Source organism: Topomyia yanbarensis, chromosome 2 (genome assembly GCF_030247195.1).
Source record: "Topomyia yanbarensis strain Yona2022 chromosome 2, ASM3024719v1, whole genome shotgun sequence".
Taxonomy (NCBI): Eukaryota; Metazoa; Arthropoda; class Insecta; order Diptera; family Culicidae; genus Topomyia; species Topomyia yanbarensis.
Window position 1 is genome coordinate 113,887,952 of NC_080671.1, and position 18,935 is coordinate 113,906,886.

An 18,935-nucleotide genomic window follows, 5' to 3' on the forward strand; every position below is an offset into this window, starting at 1 on the left:
CGAATGTGAGTCGTGAGTCCCACACAGTGCCAATACACTACAGGCCAGGCTTTTGAAGCTGTTTTAACCATACTAAAAAAACACACACAGACATTGTCCCAAATCATCGAACTGAGTCGATTGGTATATAAGACTCTGCCCTCCGGGCCTCGGAAAAAATCTTGAAAGTTTGAGCGAATTCTATTCATTTTTTTATAAGAAATGTAAAAGCACAGAAGGAAACAGTTTTAGGATTCATAAAGTTCATGGTTTTTTCCACATTTACAAATTTTTTCAAGGCTAAAAAACAGCATGGCACCCGCGGTCACATTCTGTCAAAGCTTAGGTGCGCGTGGAATTTCAAAACTGTGTACAACCTGGTGCCTCAGGATCGATCTGAAACATCAAACGAATAACAAGGTCCTAAAGTAAACTAAATTTATTGGAGAGATGCATAACAAAGGGTTGAAAACTTCAAATTTGGCGTAATGGTACGAACTCAAACTTTGAGATTGATTTTTTAGCCTCTTTTTTCCACTTCAAGGCTTCACTAAAATAGTAAATACAAAGAATTTGTAGATTTTAAAGGTTAATCCTCCAATGAAAATGGTTTTCTTTCGAGAATTCAAAATATGCAGTCTTTAAATTGAACCATTTTCAAATGAGATTGTACGAAGTTTTGAAAAATCATGTTTTGAGATAAAAGCGTTTAAAGTTTTGAGAACACTTTCGATAAAATATTCGCGGTAGACTGTCAATATTTTGTAACAATTACATGGACATCGACATCGCTGACTACGAACATGAAGTCAGTTTTTCTAAATAAAAAATTAAAATTAAATTCAATACGGCAGACTCCCACTAAAATAAGTGATATTTCAGACAAAATCAAGAAAAAAATATTTTTTGATTTATAAACACGAATATATATCAAAAGCAAAATATTAAAAATGGCGTTTCCATATTGCGAACTAAAATGTGAATAAAAACTTTGACCAAAATTTCTGTGATGCCAGGTCCGTATAATAGTCCTGCTTTCACCTCGAATTGCTACTGGAGAAAATGGTGCGAGTTTTCTTTTTCGTATCCGAACACTCTGTGTTCGGACACTTGCAGACGTTGATCGGCAGAGATCCGGTCAAAATGGGCTTCAGACTCAACAGTAACTCCCAGTGCGTTCGTAGACTTTCGCAATGACGAACTTCCTTCATTGAACAAGTTTGCGACTATACAAGTGACACTTTTCATGGTTAGAGAAGCAGAATACAAATGTTTCGGATATAGTCTCCACACATACCTGTTGAAACCTTCTTTGGAAAGCACCAGAATACTAACTCTTCAGATACGTTTCAAGCAGACGCAGTTCAGCCACGGCAGATCAAGCCGTGAAATACTTGCATAATGCCATGAAAAGGTTTCTTTGGTTCTACCTGAGTCGCGCATGCTGAGCCGAGAGCGTCCTATGGCGGCCAGGACTCCGCTTCGAACAATGGCCTGTAAACTTGTTTGATGCGCGGATCGAAACACCCGTTTAACACAATATAGTAGATACTTATATCTTTCATAAAAGGCAAATAAATTTTTTGAAGATTTTGAATGAGAACCTCCCCTTAAGCAACAACCATTGGAGACAAGGGGTCTATTGGTGAAGATACAACAAATAAACAAATCAGAATCAATACATTAAAGTACATTGTACTGACCTATCATAAACCACCTGCTGAAGTTTTTCGAAACTCCTTGTGAAACTGAAAGAGATTATAAGAAATTTTATTCGCCGTCGGCAAACAATATTGGATCCCAACACTCTTTGTTCTCGATGATACCTTCGTTTTATTGCGCATCAGTGCTCCATTCTTGAAACAAACGTCATCCCCGTTAACGCATATTCCCACAACATTTCGCAGACACAGTTGACGAGCCGCCCCTGACCCAGCCCAAACATTCAGTTAATTAAATAGCGTTTTTAACACGATAGCAAATTCCGCCGATCTATCGGATGAGTGTGGTAGTTGTATAATTAAATTTCCGCCTTCCTTATCTCCAGTCAGTACCTTGTAACTATATGGAATCAATTCAATTACTTAATGTCTTCTCCGGAGACTGCCACTATCGCGTCCCCGTTTTATAGTCACTTAGTGCCAGACTGGACCGTACCGGCTTTCTAGCTAGCTATCAGTCAGCTGGACGACCATCGCCTGTCGTCGTCACTAAACCTAGCGAACCTAATGCAAATATTTAAGATTGCAATAAGACATGCCTAGTGCTCAGAATGTGACTCAGGATAAGCGGGGAAAGTTTCATTTATACTGCATTTGAATGCGCGGTCCTGTTTGCAATTCAAATTAGTTCAGATGGTATATTTGCTCACTTGACTCCCGGTAGCAGTGACTGGCAACGTCTGTCCGTCATATCCATGTGTCATAACCATCCGATTGGATTTCGATACCGATCCCGCTGATGGACCGGTGTTTCCCCATCTCAGCCAGTGCTAATATTTGTTTGCTGTAGTTTCGAACTCGACCGTAACGAATTGTGTAAAATCGTTGTCAACTAGCTCAGGTATCTGTGGTTCTCGATCGAGTTTGACCGATTAGATGTCACACCCTTCCCCATCGCGCCATACCCCTGCATAGAATCACTGCTAACAGCACCAGCACAGTCAGCTGACTGTGGTTCGAGCCAACGCGTGACAAAACAGCAGAGAAGAGCGTGCTAGAAAAGATTTGCGATGTCGGTGTCGCTTCAAATGCGTTGCTCGGTAATACATACATACACGCTTCGCTCGGGATATGATGGGGAATTCTTTCACCAAAAAGAACCGTGGTGAAAGCTTTTTCAGTGATGGTGCTGACACCTTTATCCAGCAAGTAGCAATCGTCACGAAAGCTCTGCATGCATCCATTTAAAGAGGTGCAGTTACTACTATGGATTAGTAATGTTTTCGTACTAGTAAATTTGAAAATATCCTAAAACCTACTGTTTTTCTCAATTTTCAGATTCGACACTGCAGTGATTGGCTTGGACTTGATTGAATCTTTCGAGGGCAAGGTAAGAATTACATCAAATTTGTTGAACCATTAATTTAATTTAGTTTGGTTCCTGTTCACGCCGGATATGTCACCTACTTTTTTAATTATTAATTTATAAACTCGACGGAGATTTTCAAAGAGTGGGTGCCATTCTATTCAGTTCGACGAGATAAGATAACGAGCCTATTGGAGATGGGGCACATTATTTTTGAATAACTTTTAATTGAAGCTATATAACCTATAATCTTTCTCTGAATCTTTATTCAGACCAAGGTGCTTAGAGTTTTCAACCATCTTGTAACCCGCCAAGAGTAACACTCGTTGGAAAAATATTTAAATTTGATTATTCAATCCGTAGCGTGTATTGGTTTATAAAACTTAACCCACCGTCGTTCGCGTTTTCGAGTTAAATTGTATTTAAATTGTTATACATACATGAACGTTGTTATTAGATCAAATAGGTGTAGTTTTCGTGGTTAACTTTTGCAGATAGAATTTAGGTAGCCCTCCGCTCTCATCTTGCCGCAATAAGTTTGCTGATCATGCCGCGTCACAGCGATGACAGATGCGGTTCTATAGGTTTGTTTTGGTCGAGCGACGAATGTGGGCATTGGAGAAGAACAGAAAGTGACCAACCACGGCATCGAACAGACGCTCATACAAGTTGAAATCGTCAAAAAGTGCCAACCCCGGGCAGGGCCGGCAGAATGCGCGGGTAGTATGGGTAGTACTACCCACTCGAAAATTACCAAGGGGAGAATTACCCACTCGAAGGTTTGGAAGAAACCAAAACCTGAGATTAACTACGTATGTGTCTTGCGCACAAAATTCTTGCATCTGAAATTCTCGATGTAAAACGATTTCATATTTTTATTCAGATACTAATTTATTTGCTTTACAATTTGAATTTCTTGAGAATATGGCATAATAATAAGGATTTGTTTGAAATTTGGAATTATTTTTTATATTTATACTCCTGGGGATACATTTTGACACATCTACATCTTAAAACAAGGAGTTCAGATCGTTAGACAAAAATATTAATGCAATTTTATTCATACTATGAGAAGCAGTTAGAAATATTTTTAAGGACAAGATATACAATTTTTATTTTTTCAACATTATGATTAAAAATTGAAACAAGGCTAAACAATCACTAGACAATCAATAGACTTTCTATAAAGATGTTGATTCCAACTGTAACGTGGTTACAAGAGGAGAACTATAATACTTTTATTTAAAATTTAAATGCGTTGAATTTACCACTTTGCGGGCTACGGGAGAGCTAAAAGGTAACTCGCTTGTATATAAGAGACTAGATTGGAAATTCGAGTACCTTTAGTCTACCGCAGCGGTGTGGGTGGCGAGAATTGTAATCACCCAATTTACACGGATCGTGAAGCAGTGCACAGCCCTCCGATCTGAAAGTAGGCAGTATAGCCAATGTTTATGAAATGAAAAGGAATTTTGACATTTGAGGTCGAGGGTATCACTAATTGGGTGGGGTTGGGAACCCCGCGGTTACGAAATGGCCAAGGCTTGTAGGCCATCATTAGATTAAAAGTATCGTTCTTTCTCGATTCGATCGGCACAGTGAACGGACATAGTCCCGAAAATTAAGTGGAAGTTAGTAAAGCAAATGGTTGTTAGCCAGTCGAAATAAGACATGTGAGTTTTATTCTGAAAACAAAACGGAAGATAGTAATTAAATTGTAATTTACAGAAAACGAGATATTATATAGTGGTTGAGTACGTGATCTAGGCCCAAGGCCCAAATTTACGCTATAGCAAGTGAGTTTTACATACTATAATTTGCCGTTTGTAAATCAACTTGAATGTTTCTCGTTAGGAAAAGCGACAACTGGTTTCAAGTCGCCTTCAAATCAGTACCTATTTTCTGCTCGAGGTCAAGGTAACTAAGAACAAATCTTGTTAGACGATCTGACCTATAATAGTAAAATGAATTTTCCGCTTGAAGGACCGAATATCCTTCAAGCGAAGGTGTTTCGTTCTGGTAGGTGTAGGAGATTACGCACGCCGCGTGGTCTCTGGGAAGATCCGAAGACTCGTCCGCTTGTAGCTGGTCTCGCGGCGGGTTAGTGATCACGCCTCTGCGCATCTACGGGCCATTGGAAGGTGCCACTACTTCCGGGGTGTATGTCGGTGGTCAATTGCCGTATACGCTCCATTGTTGGCCTCGAAGCAGTACTCGTGAGTAGACTCAGCGGGCCCGCCATCGTCCAAAACCGTGTGCACACGTGGGAGCAGATATTAAACCGCCATAGTGGTGACACAAACCACTGACAGCATTTCGTCGAGCAGCAGGACCGTCAACGGCAGCGCACTACAAACGTGAAAAACAGGTCAGATCTTTTAAATTAGCATGTGTTAGCGGTACTAGTTCTGTATATTGAAACCACCATTTACAATGGGTGAAGCATAATGGGCGCAAACCCGAAAAGAGGCCAATCAATCGTTGTGAATAATTGATAGGAGGGACAAGTTAACAGAGGTTCACGGTAGCTACCAAAATAGGAATTAGATGAGATATTTTTAGAATGCGATGTCGGTAATGAAGAACCGAGAACTGGAAAAACTGAAATATAAATAGCTTTTCGTCTAATCCTGGCTGTCGATAGAGAAGAGAAAGGATTATAGTGTTTTAAATTGCATGCGTTCACTTCAGGGTTCCCCATTGATTATCCGGTCTAGCTGGTAGGATTTGGAGCTTGTGCGGTGGATCGATTCGTCGGTTCGGTTGTATTTTGAAGGACTCGCCTTGAGGAGTCTCGCCGGGTATAAATTCTTGCCTCTTCGCATGCAAGCAATCCTTTTGCTTGCTTGGCGCTTAAGCGAAGTGGTTCATTCAACCGAGTATTCGAATAGAAAAAATCCTCCGTTACATTTGGCGCCCAACGTGGGGCAGCGTATGGTAAAGTAGATCGCGTGAAAATTTTGCGGTTGTTTCAAATTCCTTTACAATTAGTGATCAAATTAAGGTTCTACTTACGTTTAGGTTTGAGTATTGAGTTGGACTGAAATCTGCAATAAGAAATTTAAGTGAATTATTCGGTACATTTTCTAGAACAGACATTTAGAGGAATTGGGCATAATTTAGGTTTATAGAAATTTAGTGGAATTGGGTATAATTTAGGGTTATAGATTCTACCCACGCACTGCAACACAGAAATTGAGTGTTATTATTGGAATTGGTGTTTTTTTTATTTTTCAAAGAAACTTATAACAAACTGAATTTGATATTATATACATTGGTTGTGGGATTGGGATTGGAAAATGTCATACGTTATGAATCAAGTAGGCCTGGGAACCTACCTGAATCCCAATGATTTATTGCCGGATGAGATCAGCTACGAACTTAATCTCAGAGGCTTGAACTTATCGGCTTATAGCTTAGACGATCAGAGGCAAGCACTTAGAAAAGCACAATTGGATGAAATTCATAATTCGAAAGTCATTCACTCCCATAAAACCGTTTTGGACGATCTTACCGTAATACAAATAAAGCTAACCACAGTACGTCAAGAGCTGCAGATATATGGTCGAACGAGACAACTTATGTCGAGATTGAGGCATGTACGGTTACGTATCTTACGTTCGAATGCGATGGATAGCTACCAAGTTAAGGTTAAGGAGGATTTGCTCGAGGAGGTGGAACTAATTTACGATGTTTTTGCAACTTCGGAGGACCAAATTTCCGAACTCAGGAGATCAACCATCGGGAGGAGATCGCTACCAGTCGGTCTAGGTACAGTTCCTCGGGATCCATCCCTGGAGTTCCCCCCACCGCCACAGGTCCCCCGGTCCACGGAGGTAGGACCGATAGCAAATCATGATCCAACGGCATTCAACAGACAAGGTACTCCCACCGGCCCTCCGATATCTCAGCTAGGGCAAGGGCAGAGACAGCAGCAGGTCCGAGAAAGTCAACCTAGAAGCTTCCAAGGTCAACTGCAGAACCCCCGACAACAACTACCGCAACTTGACGAAGGTATGAAGAATCCGCAACAACAGCAATCGATCGCACGGATACCCCATCTGCAGTATGAATTCGAACAAAGAGCGCGGGACCGAAATCATCAAGAAACCTTGAATTGGCAACGACGACTACAAAACCCAATACTCTCTCAGAGGCAAGAACAGAGGGGCCCTCCAGACATAAACCAACCTGGGGAAACTGTTTTTGGGGACTCTCGGCCGAACCCGTTGTCCGCTGCAGCGATAGGCGGTCAACGTCAGCTCGACCAAGACCTTGTGAGTGAGGGAAGCGCTGAGCTATCTCGCTTATCGGAAGAGGTCGAACACGCCTTGTCTAGAGCCGACGTCAGCCGTATCGTAGAGGAGGTACTTTCAAACCAGTTAGACCAAAGGATGGAAGAACTTAGGCAAAGTATGCAGAACTTATTGACGAACCAGGATAGACAGAATATAGATACACAAGAGAGAAACGATGGAGACCGACCATTTCTACAAGCGTGTGACCGAATGAATTTTTCAATGGTTACAAATCCGCTAGTACCACCGCAATTGGAGCGGCCCATTCACAATCCGGGAGTGGCATCGAATTTTCGGGGAAGCGGAGCCGGGGTACCCTCTCGTAACGTAGGAGATTTCTTTTCAAGAAATGAGTCACAACCACGGAATCGGACAAATCATTTGGCGGGCATGGAAAGAGAGAACTGTTTCCGAACCCCGATTAACAAATGGCAAATTCGGTTCAGTGGTGAACAGAGAGGCATGACCGTAGAAGAATTTGTTAAAAGGGTGGAAATACTCGCTAAAAACAACCAAATTTCGGATGCGGAATTACTGAGTAAGGCTAATTTTTTGTTTAAACCAGAATCGCCAGCGGAAATTTGGTATTACACATTTAGCAGCAAATTTACTTCGTGGGCAGTACTTAAGTATCATTTGCGGATACGTTTCGAAGTGCCGAACAAAGATAAGGTACTAGAGCGACAAATCAGAGACCGAAAACAGCTTCCAAATGAAACTTTCGTAGCCTACTTAGGGGAAATCGAAAGACTCTGTCAGCAGATGTCACAACCAATAGATGAAAAAACAAAATTGGACGTACTATTCGAAAACATGAAGGACTGGTACCGTCCGCACTTTGCGTTTTTGAACATTACTCAATTGAACGTCGAAGCACTTTGTAGTCTCTGCTACGAGCTCGATAAGTCGGTGTACAGATCTTACGCTCCGAAGATCAGACCCTATGCTGTTAACAACTTGGAAGATGTGGAACCCGAAGACAGCGATCATGGGGAAGAAGTTAATGCGGTGAACCGAGTTCGACCCCAACGAGAAAAGCGCCTGACAAATCAAACGGACGAAAATCAACCAGTGGTACCAACAACGGACAACAACATCCTATGTTGGAACTGCAACCAATATGGACATTTCTGGAGGAATTGCCAAAAAGGAAAACGTATATTCTGCCACGTCTGTGGTAGACCCGATGTGGTATTGTCAAATTGTCCTAGCGACCACCAAAAAGGGGGGGCAAGGACCCCAAAAAACGAATACAGGGGAAGCAATTAGGGAGTCCGCTTTCCACTACTGGTACGAAATCTCCCACAATTACGATTTTCGATAAATTTTCTCACGTGATGAACATCAACATCAAGGAAAACCGATGCCCACACATCAATGTGTCGATTCTGGGGACTAAAACTGAAGGACTGCTAGATTCAGGGGCAGCGGTAAGCATTTTGAGTAGCATCGATTTAGTCGAGAGGCATAATTTTAAAACCTCGCCAACCAACTTACGAATTAAAACGGCTGATGGCACTACCCATAAAAGCCTAAGTTCAATTTGCATTCCGTATACTTTCAGGGGAATGACCAAAATCATTCCAACATTATTCGTTCCCAATATTGCCAAAACGTTGATATTAGGAAATGATTTCTGGAAGGCGTTCAAGATCATGCCCGCAATCGACGAAAATGGAAAATTTTCAAAAGTTCTAACGAACGGAATAACAGACGAAGAGTTGTCCATTAACTTCGTTGAACAGTTTTTCTCAGAAGAGAAGCAAATAGACTTCATGGTGGAACCGGCCGCCGACGCAATTAAACCAACTGAGAGTGAAGAAGATTTAAGCCTGGAGTTACCATCCATAGAATATCCAAACGGGGAAAAAATAACGGAAATTGAGACCGAGCATCAGTTAACAGTAAAGGAAAAAACGGACCTCCTAGAGATCGTGAACAAGCTAAAAGGCAATGGACGTCTAGGAAGAACTGACGTACTGGAGCACAAAATCGACTTAATTCCCGGAGAAAAGCCGAAAAGGCCACCGAGATATCGATGGTCACCGGCCATCCAAAAGGAAATGGAAAAGGAAATATCTCGTATGAAGGAACTAGATGTCATTGAAGAGTCAGAATCAGATTGGTGTAACCCATTGTTACCGGTAAAGAAATCGTCGGGAGAATGGAGACTGTGTCTGGACTGTAGAAGGGTGAATGAAGCCACAAAGAAGGAAGCATACCCATTTCCGGACATGCAATTGATTCTGGGAAGAATTGAGAAGGCAAACTACTTCTCAGTCATAGATCTCTCAAAAGCCTACTGGCAGATCCCACTAGCAAAGGAAAGTAGAGATTACACCTCATTCAGGGCCGGAAAACATCTATATCGGTTCAAGGTTATGCCTTTTGGGTTGACAGGAGCTCCAGTAACTCAGACCAAGTTAATGAACAAAGTTCTTGGATACGACCTGGAGCCACAGGTGTTTGTGTACCTGGACGACATAGTCGTAACATCTAAAACCATGGCAGAGCATCTTAGGTTGCTAACAATAGTGGCGGACAGATTGGACAGAGCCAACTTGTCGATAAGCGTGGAGAAATCCAAATTTTGTAGAAAAAGGATATCCTACCTAGGTTACATCCTATCGGAAGAGGGCGTCTCTATCGATAGCTCGAAGCTCGAACCAATCCTCAGTTACCCTTTACCCAAAACGCTGAAGGAAGTTCAAAGGTTAATGGGAATGGTTGGGTTCTATAAACAGTTTATACCCAATTATAGCTCCGTATTAGCACCAATCACGGACTTGTTAAAAAAATGTAAAACGAAAATAATTTGGACAGAAGAGGCGGACAATGCGTTTAATGAAATAAAAAGCATACTCACGTCACCCCCTGTTTTGGCAAATCCTGATTTCAGTCTCCAATTCGTCATTGAATCGGATGCTTCCTTGGTGGCAGCTGGAGCAGTCTTGGTTCAATACCAGAATGGGGTAAGGCGTCCAATCGCATTCTTCTCCAAAAAATTTTCGTCGGCTCAGAAAAAGTACTCCGCAACTGAACGAGAATGCCTGGCAGTGATTTTGGCCATCGAAAAATTCCGTCACTACGTAGAGGGCACGCAGTTCAAAGTAGTGACTGATGCTCAATCTTTAAAGTGGCTCAATAAAATTAGCGTAGAAGGAAACTCCGCGAGACTCGCTCGATGGGCGTTAAAACTACAGCAACATAATATGGTGCTAGAATATAGAAAAGGAAAATTAAACATTATAGCCGATGCGCTGTCCAGAGCGGTAAAGGAGGTAGATATACTTACCGTTGATCTCGACTTGGAAAACCTAAAAACGGAGGTCGTTAAGAACGAGCAGAAGTATAAGGACTTCAAGGTCGTTCGAGGGAACATCTATAAATATATTCCGAGCTGCAACCCGGAGGATCCGCGCTTTGACTGGAAATATATTCCTCCAAAGAATGACCGAATCAAAATCATGGAAGAAGAACACAGTATTGCTCATTTTGGGTACTACAAGACGATGCGAAAAATCCGTGAAAAGTATTACTGGCCCGGGATGTGCGAGGGAATCAAGCGTTTCTGTCGTGGCTGCCAAACCTGCAAAACGGCGAAACATCCAAATGCCGCTCGTGTTCCGAACATGGGCCGTCAAAAACTAGCTACAATGCCGTGGCAAATGATATCTGTGGATTATATGGGACCATTTCCAAGGTCAAAGAAGGGCAACACAATGCTTCTAGTTATTACCGACCAATTCTCCAAATTTGTGATCATCCAACCAATGAGAGAAGCAAAGACGGGGCAGCTTGTAGCCTTCATAGAATCAATGATATTCCTCCTCTTTGGGGTCCCGGAGATACTGATCTCAGATAATGGACCACAGTTCAAATCGAACCTTTTCGCTTCACTGCTGAAGAAGTACCACGTAAATCATTGGAAAAACGCTAACTACCACCCAGCTAACAATCCCACAGAGCGAGTGAATCGGGTAATTGTAGCAGCAATCCGGACGTATCTAAAACAAGAACAAAAAGAATGGGATGAAAACCTTCAAAAAATTGCGATGGCCATTCGAACATCAGTTCATGAGTCCACGGAGTTCACGCCGTATTTCATCAATTATGGAAGGAATTATATTAGTTCGGGGGACGAATACTCAAAAATGAGAGAAGTAGGAGAGGATGTAGATTATAGTTCAAAAGAAATAAGCGATGAGAAAAAGGAAATATTTGAAAAAGTTCGAATCAATTTAAAAAAAGCATATGAAAAATATAAAAAATATTATAATCTTCGATCGAACGCAAAACCAATTGAGTTCCAAATTGGAGAAATTATTTTGAAAAAAAATCATTTTTTGTCCAACAAAGCGAAAGGATTCAATGCAAAGCTTGCAGACACCTATTCGCCAGCTAAAATTGTGGCAAAACTAGGATCGAACTGTTTTGAGTTGGAAGACCTAAATGGACATAAGCTTGGAGTTTACAGATCCGCTGATCTTCAAAAGAAATAATTTAAAACTAAAATTCAGAACCACTATTACAAATCTAAGTAGTGCGCTCTAGCCTATTGCAAATTAAAATTATTAAATTTTGATTAAAAACACCAATTCTTATAAGAAAGGTACCCGTTCTACTAACCGGGTTAGGCCAAAAAAGGTAAACAAACCCGTAATGTAGGTGCCCTAGATCGAGAACAACGTCAAGCTATGTATATAAACAAGAACTCTAGAGGCTCAAACACACAAAACAACGGTTTTGGAACGCCAGTAGGCAAATATGTAAATAATGTACATATCGGTTATTTACTAAGCAGGTAGTTCGAAAAAAAAATGAAGTAAAAAACATTGGTATTGGGAATTACTTAAGTAGGAGATAAGGAACTTTGTTAGAGTAGGTTAAAACTAGGAACTAGCATTAAATTCTATTGCTGATATAGAATAATTTGGCGTTAGTCGAAACTAGTAGCTACTCACCAATAATATCAAGCAATTACATATATCCATGTCATAGTACATTGACCCCAATCCATTTTGCCATAGCCCGGTTCGCTGAAAATAAATAAAGGTGTTTGTCTTATATTTTCACTTAAAGGCAGAAAATAAATGACCAACTCACCTCGTCCACAATAACACAGCACTGGAAAAAGATTTTCACTGCATTTAGTCCCCATTTTCCCCGAAGAAAGTGGGAAAACTAAAAATAAATAGTGGAAAACAGGCACTCGGATAGAAAAACGCGACGAGACTGAAAATTGAATCGATAAAGTAGAAGTAGCAGGGAGAGATCTCAACAGGTCGAAAGGTTTGATAGTAAGGCACAGTAGAGGCGTGAGGAGTTGGACCACTTAGGTTTAAAGGAAATAGGGAAAAAAGGTGGAGTTGTTTAAGGTTGATTGGGGCAGTTGAATTCGAATTGTGATTCGGATGTAAGAAACAATTGGTTTCAGTTTGAGTTCGTTCGTCGGGGGTATACCACGAGAGTATTTGATCGAGTTGTTACTTGATGCAAAAACAGTTTGTTTGTCGTAGTCGGTCGTTTTTCGGATTGTGATCTGAATATAGCCAGCGAAGGCTAGTATTATTAGTTAACCAGCGAGTTAACAATAGAGTGGATAAGGTATTAAATGGTGAGGGAAGAGGTGCAGTTTTGAATGGTGGTCCAACGAAGATAGTGTAAATAGTAACGGAAAGGATGTGCATGATAGTAGAATTTCGGAATTGCGTGAGCAAAGGAATGGATGAAGTTTAGTAAGTGTGCAAGGAGAGAAGAAAAATATTCGAGGAGATGGTTCGAGAATTTCAGATGGTCCAACAATGATAATGAATCATAGATTAATATACAAGTATACAATGTAAGTAGCAACTTAATTTGGAATCTTTAAAAAAAAATCCCGTGAATTTTTTTTTGTTGAATTAGATGGGGGTAATGTAACGTGGTTACAAGAGGAGAACTATAATACTTTTATTTAAAATTTAAATGCGTTGAATTTACCACTTTGCGGGCTACGGGAGAGCTAAAAGGTAACTCGCTTGTATATAAGAGACTAGATTGGAAATTCGAGTACCTTTAGTCTACCGCAGCGGTGTGGGTGGCGAGAATTGTAATCACCCAATTTACACGGATCGTGAAGCAGTGCACAGCCCTCCGATCTGAAAGTAGGCAGTATAGCCAATGTTTATGAAATGAAAAGGAATTTTGACATTTGAGGTCGAGGGTATCACTAATTGGGTGGGGTTGGGAACCCCGCGGTTACGAAATGGCCAAGGCTTGTAGGCCATCATTAGATTAAAAGTATCGTTCTTTCTCGATTCGATCGGCACAGTGAACGGACATAGTCCCGAAAATTAAGTGGAAGTTAGTAAAGCAAATGGTTGTTAGCCAGTCGAAATAAGACATGTGAGTTTTATTCTGAAAACAAAACGGAAGATAGTAATTAAATTGTAATTTACAGAAAACGAGATATTATATAGTGGTTGAGTACGTGATCTAGGCCCAAGGCCCAAATTTACGCTATAGCAAGTGAGTTTTACATACTATAATTTGCCGTTTGTAAATCAACTTGAATGTTTCTCGTTAGGAAAAGCGACAACTGGTTTCAAGTCGCCTTCAAATCAGTACCTATTTTCTGCTCGAGGTCAAGGTAACTAAGAACAAATCTTGTTAGACGATCTGACCTATAATAGTAAAATGAATTTTCCGCTTGAAGGACCGAATATCCTTCAAGCGAAGGTGTTTCGTTCTGGTAGGTGTAGGAGATTACGCACGCCGCGTGGTCTCTGGGAAGATCCGAAGACTCGTCCGCTTGTAGCTGGTCTCGCGGCGGGTTAGTGATCACGCCTCTGCGCATCTACGGGCCATTGGAAGGTGCCACTACTTCCGGGGTGTATGTCGGTGGTCAATTGCCGTATACGCTCCATTGTTGGCCTCGAAGCAGTACTCGTGAGTAGACTCAGCGGGCCCGCCATCGTCCAAAACCGTGTGCACACGTGGGAGCAGATATTAAACCGCCATAGTGGTGACACAAACCACTGACAGCATTTCGTCGAGCAGCAGGACCGTCAACGGCAGCGCACTACAAACGTGAAAAACAGGTCAGATCTTTTAAATTAGCATGTGTTAGCGGTACTAGTTCTGTATATTGAAACCACCATTTACAATGGGTGAAGCATAATGGGCGCAAACCCGAAAAGAGGCCAATCAATCGTTGTGAATAATTGATAGGAGGGACAAGTTAACAGAGGTTCACGGTAGCTACCAAAATAGGAATTAGATGAGATATTTTTAGAATGCGATGTCGGTAATGAAGAACCGAGAACTGGAAAAACTGAAATATAAATAGCTTTTCGTCTAATCCTGGCTGTCGATAGAGAAGAGAAAGGATTATAGTGTTTTAAATTGCATGCGTTCACTTCAGGGTTCCCCATTGATTATCCGGTCTAGCTGGTAGGATTTGGAGCTTGTGCGGTGGATCGATTCGTCGGTTCGGTTGTATTTTGAAGGACTCGCCTTGAGGAGTCTCGCCGGGTATAAAATCTTGCCTCTTCGCATGCAAGCAATCCTTTTGCTTGCTTGGCGCTTAAGCGAAGTGGTTCATTCAACCGAGTATTCGAATAGAAAAAATCCTCCGTTACACAACATCATTAGCAGTGACCGTATCAGCAAAAGCGAGGAGAAGGCGGACAAAAAGGACAGGGAAAAAAACTTGTAGCTTTGTGGCAAACGAAAGATCACTATCAGGACATCATGAACCGGATCGCCGACTGGCCTCCTTGGATCCGCTGGGAACTCTTGGGATATTTGTAGGTAGCTGTTAGAAAGGCAACTAAAAGAGAAGAAATAAATAAGTTTGGAGGATACCCAGCACATTTTGGACTAGACCCAGGCCGAAGGGATTCGTTTAACGGGTGCTAACGGGTCTGGTGCTAGAACACTAGGTGCACGATCAGACAACATGCTTAATGTCGCGATAGCTGTCACTCCAAGCGCAGAAAACGCTCTCCACGACCCCAATACGCCGGTGATGCACATTCAACGTATAATGATTGGATAGGACCCGAGATGTCACTCACAGGAAGTCACGACCTTCATCCTTCCTTTTCAACCAAGGTTGGTTGATGCCTTTGCGATTCCTAAACTTCCCTTATCCCATGAAATTTGTCTGACAAGAAATACTGAAAAATTCGTTAAAGCTGCACGATCTTTCACAAGTATTACCTTCTAATGCCTAAGTGTCCGCCTTCTCATTATCATTCTAATCTAAGGGCCACTTTTCTAATTACCCGGAATAGAACAATGCGAAAAAACTCAAACTAATATTTGTATTAGGTAATAGGGAACAATTTTAACATAAAGAATCTATCTAAGATTTTCTCCAGAAAAAAAACAAAGAGTGCTTTCCTTGCTCCATCGATCGAAGCGCCTACTTGGAAATGTAACGATGTGGACATGCTCGTAGGGAAATATGCAACGATAAGTTTTGTGGGGAGAATGCTTAGCACGAGTATCTTTGCTGCTAGATAAATTTGTGTGTTTGAAAAACAATTATTACGTTTATTATTATAATTTCATCGCGAAACGTCTATCATTTGAATGTGAATCTACGTGAAATGTTTTTGTTGCGATAAAGTACAAGGAAACTTAGGGGAGGAAATGATTCTCCTCTTTCGAACACTTATAGGCAGAAGATATTCCCTCGACGGGATTGTCAGAATCTTGCTCTTTAGTGAACAAGGAAACGTAGAAATTAGTCGTGACCGGTGCTTTCTTTAACATTTCTTTCCAGCGTTTCTCAAAAGAATGCTTCAGTTTTCCTCCTATAATTTATATGCGGGATATGTCGACAGTTCATTCGGAGTCTCTCCACAGAAGAAAAAGTTTTCTTGATTCTCTCCCATTGTTTGCAACGACGGCAGTTCATTTCCCCTGGTACAAAAGGGCAAACAAGTAGACGAGCCCCGTTTAAATGAACAAATCCGGCGAAAGGCTCAAAATGAAGCTGATGGAAAATAAATTTTCTTATACTCCTCGATTTTTGCTGAACGCAATTGCTTGCATACCAGAACTTTCACTGACTGACGCTCGGGGATCTGGAAGGAGCCACCCCCTATTTCGCAATTAAGACCCCTCTCGGAAACTATACCATCAATCTCTACTTCCCGGACGGGTACGTAGACGAAATACTGTTTCGTACGCGGTCAAGTGTTGTTTAGTTAGATCACGTTATATATATATATATATATATATATATATATATATATATATATATATATATATATATATATATATATATTTATATATATATATATATATATATATATATATATATATATATATATATATATATATATATATATATATATATATATATATATATATATATATATATAATGTGATCTAACTAAACAACACTTGACCGCGTACGAAACAGTATTTCGTCTACGTACCCGTCCGGGAAGTAGAGATTGATGGTGTAGTTTCCGAGAAGGGCCTTAATTGCGAAATAGATCCCCGAGCGTCAGTCAGTGAAAGTTCTGGTATGCAAGCAATTGCGTTCAGCAAAAATCAAAAATCGAGGAGTATAAGAAAATTTATTTTCCATCAGCTTCATTTTGAGCCTTTCGCCGGATTTGTTCATTTAAACGGGGCTCGTCTACTTGTTTGCCCTTTTGTACCAGGGGGAATGAGCTGCCGTCGTTGCAAACAATGGGAGAGAATCAAGAAAACTTTGTCTTCTGTGGAGAGACTCCGAATGAACTGTCGACATATCCCGCATATAAATTATAGGGGGAATATATATATATATATATATATATATATATATATATATATATATATATATATATATATATATATATATATATATATATATATATATATATATATATATATATATATATATATATATATATATATATATATATATATATATATATATATATATATATATATATATATATATATATATATATATATATATATATATATATATATATATATATATATATATATATATATATATATATATATATATATATATATATATATATATATATATATATATATATATATATATATATATATATATATATATATATATATATATATATATATATATATATATATACAGGGTGTTTGGTTCATGGTTAAGAATCTCTCGAGGGGTGATAGACTGCCATATTTGGAGAAAAAAATGTTCTACACATACTATCAAATCTCAACCGTTACAGAGTTATTTAACTTTTTGTGTAAAAAACTTATTTGGCTTAAAATACCTCTAACTTTAAAAGTATACTTTGTATTTTAAATGTTTCAGTTCCATTCGAAAGGTGAGAAAATTTCCTATTGAATGGTGTTCTCATATCTTTTAAATAATTAGTTCTAATTACCTTTTAGCTGTAAAGTAGTTAAAAGTTAGTGTTTTTGAGGAGGTTTTTGCCAATTTTCTCGAAATAATGAAGTATGATTATAGCAATATCCATTATTCAAAAGTTGGGTTTTAGGACGATTCATAATTTGTTCTTGGACGTCATATTTCTATCTCTTCTTATTTCTTTGTAATTTCATTACTATACTTTTCCTGTAACCGACTTGCAAGTGCTTAAAAGACTCTAATCTAAAAAATATGATTTATATCGTTATTTACAAGATTTCATTGGAAAGCTGAGAAAATGTCCTATCAGTGTATGTACAAATATCTTTTAGTTAAGTGTACTAAATGATTTTTTACTAACGAAATAACTCAAAATTTGTGTTTTTTGGAGAGTTTTTTTTTATTATTCTAATTATTAATCAACAAAATTTATCGTTACTATTGTTCATTTGATGCCCCTTAATGTTCTCTATAACTTTTTATTAGACACTTTGTCTATGTCTCTTTTCATTTTGCTGCTATTTAATAGTTAACACAGCATGAGCTCGCTACAAATGTAGTGGGTTCGAAATCATTATTTTTGCATATAAAACGATGTGATAAAAACGATTTTGCGTCGAAACCAAAAGAGATAATTGAATGGAGTCAAAGAAAGAACTGTAGAACTTGCTGAGATGCATTATTTCCATGATAATAATGGTGATGTTTATTATTTACTATTTTAAGAAAATTAACGAAAATGCTAATAATAGCACTAACTTTAAACTAATTTACTTTTAAAAGAATACTAAATTCACTTAACTGAAAGGTATTGATACATTTTTCACTGTAAAATTTTCCTGGCTTTCGAATAAAAAGAAAAAAAGTACAATAAGTGCCTATTTTTTTCAATTAGAGCTGGTACTAGTGAAAATGAGATAAAAATATCCAAGTTGAATAACCCAAAATCATGAAAATAAGAAAAGGTAAGTGTATCATGTCAAAGAACGAATTAAGCAGCTCATCAAGACTAACAATCTTAATTATTAAAATGATGAGGTTAACTATTAAGATTTTCAAGAAATGAACAAAAATCGTTTAAAATTGTTTAATTTTCAATAAATTACTTTGAAAAGGCTACTTAAACTCATTAGCTGAAACATGAAGGGGCATCACTCAATGCGAAATTTTCTCACCTTTCGAATGGAACTAAAACATTTAAAATACAAAGTATACTTTTAAAGTTAGAGGTATTTTAAGACAAATAAGTTTTTTACACAAAAGTTCAATAA

The 18,935-nt window shown here is 39.2% G+C and overlaps 1 protein-coding gene across 2 annotated transcripts in view; it reads left to right on the top strand.

Annotated features, from left to right (window-relative positions):
• Positions 1–2,978: 2,978 nt before the first annotated feature.
• LOC131679245 (dual 3',5'-cyclic-AMP and -GMP phosphodiesterase 11) overlaps positions 2,979–18,935 on the top strand; it is a 422,056-nt gene continuing 406,099 nt past the window's right edge. For both annotated transcript variants that reach the window (XM_058959936.1, XM_058959937.1), the window contains exon 1: positions 2,979–3,030. The gene's annotated coding sequence lies outside the window, so the exon portion shown is untranslated. The remainder of the gene's footprint in view (positions 3,031–18,935) is intronic.